Below are 10,483 nucleotides of genomic sequence, written 5' to 3' on the forward strand. Positions count from 1 at the left end.
TTTTTTGCATGGGGATACATACCACGTGGGGTCCTATGATTCATTTAGAGAATTTTTTCAAGTTTAAGAATTCTTATAAATGTATTTTTTTTGTCTTTTTGCTCATTTTTTGTTTTCTAGGAGGTTCCATGTGGGCCGGGGTCGGGTTTACGTGTTCGAGAATTTTTTTGACTTAATCTTATGGTCTTAGGGTTAAGTGCAAAAAAAACCCCTGAACTATGGAGAAACCTGCAACTAATTACCAAAAATGCAAAAAAAAAAAAAAAAAAAAAAAAAACCCTGAACTATGCAAAAATGTTGCAAATCACCCCATCCACCCAAGGTTTGGTGAGAACTAGCCGTTAAATTTGGTTGAATTTTTTTAAAAGACCATACTGCCCTTAGAAGCATGAAAGGACAAGAGTACTCTTAATTTCCAACCTTTGACTCCAATATCCAAACATGGCTTTAACCAGGGACTACAGTGATGGCGAGAATGTCGGTGAGCTTGTGAAGATGCCTAATAAGGCAGTTGTTGCCTAAGTATAGACTCTAGAACGGGGGGGGAGGGGGGGTGAATAGTGTCTAAGCAAACTAAGGTCAATTTTTCAATATTGATTTACCAACTAGAGTTAAACTCAACTTCTTTGACAAATATTAAATGATGCAATCTGAATTTTAAGCTTTAATTGTCAATATTTATGAAGAGGCATATCAAGACATACATGAAGCAATAAATATGAGAGAAAAAGATAGAAGTTGCAAACATGTACTGAGTGATTTTAGTAAGGTTCAGAAACTCCTACTCCTCGGCTCAAGACCCCTCTTGAGACTTCCCAATTCACTATGGCTTCTCCTTGCGGGTGGAGAGCAAACCTTTTACAAGAAGCTCTCCCTTGCTTCTAAGTACTAAGAGAAACACATTCTCTTAGACTTTCTTGGGCCACACCAGCCCTTACAAGATTTGAACAAGATTGATGAAGTACAAAGTGATCTCTTTTAGATCTAAAGTACAAGATTCAGCTCACTCTAGAGTATGTATGAATAACTTGAAGCTTAACTCTCTTTTATGATATATGATGTGTGTAAATGATGATGAAAAACTTTTTGATTGCTAGAAGATCTTTCTCAATAAATGCAACAAGCTTTTATGAAGACTACCAGTCATTATATAGACTTTCAGAACTGTCTGATAAGAGTTATAGCTGTTAGACACGCACTTCAAGAAAAAATGCCCGTTTGAATTTTGAAAACGCAGCTTCGGTCGACCGAAATGAAACACCCTTGTGTTTCGGTCGTCTGAAATGGTTTGAAGCTTGGACATCATCCTCTCAGTACTCTTGGTTCGGTAGACCGAAGTAAAGCTCTTTTCTGTTTCGGTCGACCGAAATGATTTCATCATTCTCAGTACTTTTATTTCGGTAGACCGAACTGAAACTCAAAGTTGTTTCGGTCGTCCAAAATGATTTTAAAATTTGAGCATCATTCTCAGTACTTTGATTTTGGTAGACCGAAATGAAATGAAGTTCTATTTCAGTAAACCGAAATAGCTAGAGGTTTTGGGATAAACTCTTTGTTCATTTCGGTCGACTGATACAATAAGCCCTTCCATTTCGGTAGACCGAAATGGACTTTCATTTTCAGGAACTTGTTCAGATAAAGATTTACTTAAGTCCTTTGATCCTTAGTCATTGTGAATGAGTTAATGTGCATAATGTTGGAGAGTTTGAGCTTCAAGATGTTCATATATACTTTAACAAGATTTCCTAAGAAACTCACCAACCTAGCTAACCCCATTTTGACATTTGTGATGACTTGTCTTGACTCTTAGTTGCTTAGTCCTTTGCTCATGCCTTGGTGTTGCTTTTTCAGTTTTGCCCTTGTATTGTAGTGACTTGTTTTGATGAAAACTTGATCTATAATTTCACTCAAGAAGACATTAGTGAACATAGAACATTATTAATGAATTATGATCATCAAAAGCCTTAGATTCAAGGTCAACAATCTCCCCCTTTTTTATGATGACAATTCATTGATATGTTCGTCAAATGAGAATAAGAATGTAAATAGTTCTCCCCCTTTCAATGTGCATAGATTTGAGATTTAGGGTATATAAATAAGAGATTACAAATCTTTCCCTTTCCTTGTGCAATCATTTAATCATTATTGGAATTGAAGGCATAACATATTTAAGGCATACATAACATAAAAGAATTGAAAGCATGCAAATTATAAATGCCAAAAACATGTATCTCAATTGATTCAAGAATTCAAGGTCAAGGTACATCATCATTCTTACTAATCCGTCTTGTTTCAATTACAATTACAATCAAAACATTATCATCCACAATTTACATCAGCATCTATACCAATAACAACCAACATCATCAACATCACTACATCAACATCAATTCTCCCCCTTTGTCATGTATCAAAAAGGTAGGGGGGTATGAGAGCATTAAAAGTGAAGAAGTCCCGTAGCCCGGAGTTCAGAAAGATCACGCTTGACAAGATCAACTTCGTTTGCTACCTCTTCAACTCTTTCGCGCAAAGCGAGAATGTGATCCCGATTGTCCTTCTCAAGAGATATTTGCTCTTTCGATAGAGTAATACTTTCAAATAGAAGCTCCCGTAGCGATCTTTCTTCAGAAGGAGGAATATGTGCTTCTTCTTCCTCTACCTCTGTTTCATCTTCTCTATCACCACCACCACCACCACCACCTTCAACATCTCCCACTTGTTGCTCATCCATGGCTATATCTTGGCCTTCATTTTGAGGATTACCAAACTTAGGATCATACCAAATGTTGGCTTAAGATTTTTTTAGACCCATTCGACCTAGCAAATCTCGATCAAACCTGTAGAGATTAGTTAGCTCCTTTTTATCCTCGACCTCTATTCGGACTTTGTATGCTCTGAAGATTAAGGTAAGCGGCATGGCATAGAAGACGTGAGTTTTTTTTCTTTCTTAGCGTAATCTATCATGTGATGAAAAATGACGAAGGCTAGATCAAATTTCTTCCCATTCAGGACGCACCAAATAAGAAAGGCTTCCATGAATGAGACATCCGAGCGACTGCCAAATTTTGGAAGGATGTTATGAATAATGACATGGTAAATGAGACGAGCTTGTACTGTCAATTGACTTGCATAGATTTTGTCAATATTGTTGGTGGGGAATTAACTCATTTATTGAACGGCTTGGTAAGGGTTAAACCCTTCCTCATCATACCAGTCATAGGTAGTGTAATAGGTGATATCGCCGTTGGGAATGTTGAGAATACGACGAATACTTGACAGAGAGAGAGTAATCTGCATGCCTATAACGAAGGAAAGGAAGGTGTTCTGCCCTACTATCATTTCAAGATGAGAGTAGAATAACCTAACTACTTTGGGATAGATAGGAACCTTAATGGATAAGAATTCACCCAAGCCTATTGCTTCAAAGAGAGAGAAAATGTGTGTGATGAGTTCCTCAGTTTCAGCTCTATCAAAGAACTTGCCTTTTTCAACAATTTTGTGAAGGAATTTTGTTTCATAAATCTCTTTGTACTCAGGTGATCGAAATAGGCGCATAGCTGGGGCAGGATATGGGTTGGAAGTGTCAGGATTTGGGAGATTTGACCCTCCTGCTTCAGTAGTTCATTTTTCTAGATCCCTTTTAGATCTAGAAGGATTCTTGCGGGATGCCATGGGTTCTTTTCAAGAGATGAAGGTTTCAGTATGACAAGATGTAATGTAACAAAATCTAACCTAGGTATATGACAGATTATATGGCACTAAAGATGAACAAGATCCAACTTAGAATGATGCAACAAAGTTAGATAATAGCAAGGGATGAACCTGATGAAGAGATAATGAATTCAAAGTGTAACTTACCTTGAGGAGAAATGAGAGAGAGAGATTGAGTGGGAGATTCGCAAGGGTTTCGCGCACACACAGTCGCCTCAAGAGAACGAGAGAGATAAGGTTTTGAGATTTGAAGTTTAAAATGTGATTTGTGGTTCTTAAAAGCCAGATATGGGCTTTACATGATGGGGCCTCGAAGATTTGGTCGACCGAAGTAGCTTCATCGGTCGACCAAAATAGCTTCATCGGTCGACCGAAATGGCTTTTAAAGAGAATCATCAATCCTTATATCAGTCGACCAAACCATTGTTTCGGTCTATCGAAATGCTGATCCTGAGGGGTTGATTCTTATGATTCTGAAGCTTCAGCAGATGTAATGAATTTCTCTCTCTATTGCCATTCCTATTTCTCGACGGAGTGAACAAAACCTATCTTCTTGAAGTGGCTTCGTGAGAATATCAGCCAATTAATTCTTGGTGTTAATGAACATTAATTCAATATCGCCTTTAGATACATGATCCCTTAAGAAATGATATCGAATTTCTATGTACTTTGTTTTAGAGTGCTGAATGGGATTCTTTGATATGCAAATGGCACTGGTGTTATTACATTTGATAGGGATTTTGTCGAATAATAAACCAAAGTCTTCTAGCTGTTGTTTGATATAAAGAATTTGTGCACAACAACTACCAGCAGCAACATATTCAGCTTCAGCGGTGGATAATGTGATTGAATTTTGTTTCTTGCATGACCAAGAAACAAGTGATTGACCTATAAAGTGACACGCGCCGCTTGTACTTTTTCTTTCAACTTTACAGCCAGCAAAATCAGCATCCGTAAATCCTACAAGTTCAAATGATGTGTGCCTAGGATACCATAAACCTAAGTCAATAGTACCATTCAAGTATTTAAAGATGCGTTTGACAACATTCAAGTGAGATTCCTTGGGACAAGATTAAAACCTAGCATATAAGCACACATTAAACATTATGTCCGGCTTACTAGCCGTGAAATATAGAAGACTTCCGATCATTCCTCTATATTTCTTAATATCAACTTCCTTGCCTTTCTCATCCTTATCAAGTTTTAAGAAAGGACTCGTTTTAGCATATTTGGCGTCTTCCGAGCCAAATTTATTTAGCAAATCTTTAGTATACTTTGATTGGGAAATGAAAATTCCATCAAGAGTTTATTTGATTTGCAGCCCTAAGAAGAAGTTGAGTTCACCCATCATGCTCATTTCAAACTCGTTTTGCATGGAAATGGCAAACTCTTTACTTAGAGTATCATTTGTTGATCCAAAAATAATATCATCAACATAAATTTGAATGATCAACAAATTGCCATTAATGATTTTAGTAAAGAGTGTGTTATCAATCTTACCTTTACAAAACCCATTTGAAAGTAGGAACCCACTAAGTCTTTCCTACCAAGCTCTAGGAGCTTACTTCAAACTATATAAAGCTTTAGTTAATTTAAAAACATGGTTTGGATAATCATAACTTTCAAAGCCCGGTGGTTGTTCTACGTATACTTCTTCATCAATAAAACCACTTAAGAAAGCACTCTTTACATCCATTTGAAATAATTTAAAATTTTTGTGAGATGCAAATGCAAATAACATTCTTATGGCCTCAAGCTTAGCAATGGGAGCAAAAGTCTCTTCATAATCTATACCTTCTTCTTGGTTATATCCTTTTGCAACAAGTCTAGCCTTGTTCCTAATAATAGTTCCCGACTCATCCTTTTTGTTTCTAAAAACCCATTTTGTGCCGATAATTGTTTTATTTTGAGGTCTAGGGACAAGATTCCAAACTTTGTTCCTTCTGAATTGAATGAGTTTTTCTTGCATTACCAAAAGCCAAGATTCATCATTTTTAGCCTCATGTATATTTTTAGGTTCGAATTAAGAAACGAATGCCACAAAATTACATACATTTCTTAATTGTGACCTTGTGCTAACACCTTTGGATGGATCACCAATAACTTGGTCAATGGGATGATTATGAAGTAACTTCCATTCATTTGGAGTAGTTTTATTTTGAGAGGTATCATTACTTGAATTAGAACTTTGATAGATATCAATAGGAGACTCATTTATATTGAGATCATTGATACTCTTCTCAAGCTCTATAGGGGACCTATTTGTATCAAGTTCATTGGTACCCTTTTCAAGTTCAACTTCTTCATCATTATCCATCACACTTTTTGTGGGAGAGGTTGAGGATTCATCGAACACAACATGTATGGATTCAACCACAATTAGGGTCCTCTTGTTATAAACTCTATATGCTTTACTTCTAGAGGAATATCCAAGAAAAATGCCTTCATCGGATTTGGCATCAAACTTTCCTAGATTATCCATGTCATTGAGGACAAAGCATTTACACCTAAAAACTTTGAAATAGCCTATATTAGGTTTTCTTTTGTTCCATAACTCATAGGGTGTTTTGTTGAGAATTTTTCTAATAACAACTCTATTTATAACATAGCATGAAGTATTTACAGCTTCGGCCCATAGAGATCTAGGTGATTTGTGCTCATTTAGCATGGTTCTAGCCATTTCTTGAAGAGATCTATTTTTCCTTTCAATCACACCGTTTTGTTGGGGAGTCCTAGGTGCCGAAAGATTATGATTGTAGCCATTTTCATCGCAAAATCTTTCAACGTCTTGATTGTCAAACTCTCTACCCCTATCATTTCTAATGGTTTTAATTTTACATTTCTTTTCGTTTTCGACCCTTTTGCAAAATTTTGAAAGAATTGAATGAGCCTCATTTTTACGTGCAAGAAAGAATACCCAAGTGAATCTAGAGTAGTCATCTACGATCACAAAGACATAGAGTTTACCACCAAGACTAACAATTTCTCCGGTGCAAAAAGAACCATGTGGATCAATTCAAGTGGTTTTGAAGTGGTTATATCCTTTTTCCTTTTGAAGGAGGACTTGATTTATTTACCGATTTGGCAAGCACTACATGGTTTGTCTTTTGAAAAATTTATCTTGGGGAGACCTTTGACTAGTTCATTTTTAGACAACCTTGAGATTAAATCCATGCTAGCATGACCTAACCTCCGATGCCACAACCAACTATGTTCATTGGATGACATGAAACATTTAACATCTTGTTCTTGAAGTTCACCTAAGAGCAAGGTATATACATTACCACATCTAGGAGCACAAAATATTTGAGATTCATTTCTTTTAAGAATGCATTTATCAAATTTAAAAGTCACATCAAATCCATTATCACAAAGTTGACTAACACTAAATAGATTATGCTTTAAACCCTCAACAAGTAAGACATGTTCAATTGATAAAGAAGGAGAAATACCTATGATCCCAATGCCAATTACCTTGCCTTTAGAATTATCTCCAAATGTTACGCTTCCTCCGTTGTATGCTTCTAGAGAGGAGAATTTTGCGCGGTCACCCGTCATATGTCTTGAACATCAGCTATCAAGAAACCATTTGTCTTTTGAAGATGTGGAGACTTTGAAACCATCCTCATCCCTACTTGCCATGAGACAAAGAATGGCTTTTTCCTCATCACTTTCGGATCCATTTGAGTCGTCATCTTCCCAAGTAGCTTGCATTGCTTTTTTCTTTTTCTTTTCCTCCTTGTAGGTATGGCAATAAGCTTTAAAGTGTCCCGGTTTTCCACAATGAAAACAGGTAGGGGAGTCACGTTTGCCTTGTGCAGTAGATGATTCTCCCTTTTTGAACCTTCCCTTGTTGAATTTCTTCCTATGAAGAAATATTTTGAAGGATTGAGTGATAAGAGCTAGATTATCATTTTCACTTTCGTTGCTGGAAACTTCCTTTTCCATTTGAGAGACTTTTAGAGTAATTTATTTCTTTCGCTGATGATCTCCTTCTCTATCTTTTAGACTGATCTCCCATGTGAGAAGAGAACCGAGAAGTTCATCTAACTAAGTGTATTGAGGTTATGAGCTTACTTGATTGCAGTTGCCTTGGCATCCCATTTTTCAGGTAAGCTTCTAAGAATTTTCCTTGCAAGATCAGAATTAGTTATAATTTTGCCAAGGTGCTTTAAGTCATTAATAATGTCAATAAATTTCACAAACATTGTACTAATAGACTCATTTTCATTCATGCAAAACAGTTCATATTGATGCATAAGGATGTCAATTTTGGATTCCTTAACTTGTGATGTCCCTTCATAAGTAATCTGGAGTTTATCCCAGATTTCTTTAGCTATGGTACAGATAGAGACTTTATTATATTCACTAGGACTTATAACACAATTAAGATTGACTTTGGCTTTGGCATTCAAGGAGATAAGTTTATAATCTTCGGTGTTCCATTCAGCTTCAGTCTTAGGGACACTTTCAGCACCAAATCCTTTCATTGGAACAAAAGGTCCATTAACAATAACTAACCAGATTTGGTAGTCTACGAATTGGAGGAAATCTATCATTCTATTTTTCCAATAACCATAATTTGTTCCATCGAACCAAGGAGGTCTAGTATTGAACTGACCCTCTTGAAGAAGGTGACCATTTAAGTTTGTCATGATCAATCTCTAAAACACTTAAGCTTTTTCAATAGAGACCTTGCTCTGATACCAATTGTTGCCCAAGTATAGACTCTAGAGGGGGGGGGGGTGAATAGAGTCTAAGCAAACTAAGGTCAATTTTTCAATATTGATTTACCAACTAGAGTTAAACTCAACTTCTTTGACAAATATTGAATGATGCAATCTGAATTTTAAGCTTTAATTGTCAATATTTATGAAGAGGCATATCAAGACATACATGAAGCAATAAATATAAGAGATAAAGATAGAAGTTGCAAACATGTACTCAACGATTTTAGCGAGGTTCGGAAACTCCTACTCCTTGGCTCAAGACCCCTCTTGAGACTTCCCAATTCACTATGGCTTCTCCTTGTGGGTGGAGAGCAAACCTTTTACAAGAAGCTCTTCCTTGCTTCTAAGTGCTAAGAGAAACACCTTCTCTTAGACTTTCTTGGGCCACACCAGCCCTTACAAGATTTGAACAAGATTGATGAAGTACAAAGTGATCTCTTTTAGATCTAAAGTACAAGATTTAGCTTACTCTAGAGTATGTATGAATAACTTGAAGCTCAACTCTCTTTTATGATATATGATATGTGTAAATGATGATGAAAAGCTTTTTGATTGCTAGAAGATCTTTCTCAATAAATGCAACAAGTTTTTATAAAGACTACCAGTCATTATATAGACTTTCAGAATTGTCTGATAAGAGTTAGAGCTGTTGGACACGCACTTTAAGAAAAAAATGCCCGTTTGAATTTTGAAAACGCAGCTTCGGTCGATCGAACTGAAACATCCTTGTGTTTCGGTCATCCGAAATGGTTTGAAGCTTGGACATTATCCTCTCAGTACTCTTGGTTCGGTAGACCGAAGTAAAATTCTTTTCTGTTTCGGTCGACCGAAATAATTTCATCATTCTCAGTACTTTTATTTCGGTAGACCGAACTGAAACTCTCAGTTGTTTCGGTCGTCTGAAATGATTTTAAAATTTGAGCATCATTCTCAGTACTTTGATTTCGGTAGACCGAAATGAAATGAAGTTCTATTTCGGTAGACCGAAATAGCTAGAGGTTTTGGGACAAACTCTTTGTTCATTTTGGTCGACTGATACAATAAGCCCTTCCATTTCGGTAGACCAAAATGGACTTTTATTTTCAGGAACTTGTTCAGATGAAGATTTACTTAAGTCCTTTGATCCTTAGTCATTGTGAATGAGTTGATGTGCATAATGTTGGAAAGTTTGAGCTTTAAGATGTTCATATATACTTTAACAAGATTTCCTAAGAAACTCACCAACCTAGCTAACCCCATTTTGATGAATTGTGATGACTTGTCTTGACTCTTGGTTGCTTAGTCCTTTGTTTATGCCTTGGTGTTGCTTCTTCAGTTTTGCCCTTGTATTGTAGTGACTTGTTTTGATAAAAACTTTGATCTATAATTTCACTCAAGAAGACATTAGTGAACATAGAACATCATTAATGAATTATGATCATCAAAAGCCTTAGATTCAAGGTCAACAACAGCAAAGAGGGTTTATAGCGAGCTCAAAACGGCGGGGAAGTAAGGATTCAACGGTGAGCACACGTGACTCGGAATGAACTTCACCGACGGTTCAGTGATTGGGTTGCAATACTTGGTGGGATGGAACGGCGGTGCTTACAGCAGTTCTAAAATCAGCAGGTTTGAGCGTAGAGAGAGGGAACGAGCGATCATCAGACGACCGTAATTGCCCTTCGCCTCAGCCACGAACACCAATGACGGTGAAGAGGATGTCGGTGCTTGACGGGCAGCAACAATAGAAGACATGATCAAGAACGGTGGCGGAGCAAAGGAAGATTAGTACGAAATTGGGTTTGCCATTTTTCGGTTCGGCGAGCGGTGAGGATTGGTGGTGAGCACGGATTCTTGATTCAAAGTTGTTGATGCGAAGGTCTCGGTAGAAGGAAAATTCTCCACGTTGATGGTGGTGATGAGCTGGCCGCCGGGAGATTCCGGTCATCCTCTCCGTCTCCGGCGACTCCATTCCGATCACTCCAACTCCGATCATATCAAAGACGAGTCATTCTTTCCTCTAAACATTCTAGAATCGAGTGAAGAACGGTACCATGCTACCC

This window comes from Cornus florida, unplaced genomic scaffold (assembly GCF_030987335.1).
Source record: "Cornus florida cultivar Cherokee Brave unplaced genomic scaffold, ASM3098733v1 CherokeeBrave_3.0.0_Hap2_Chr09, whole genome shotgun sequence".
Taxonomy (NCBI): Eukaryota; Viridiplantae; Streptophyta; class Magnoliopsida; order Cornales; family Cornaceae; genus Cornus; species Cornus florida.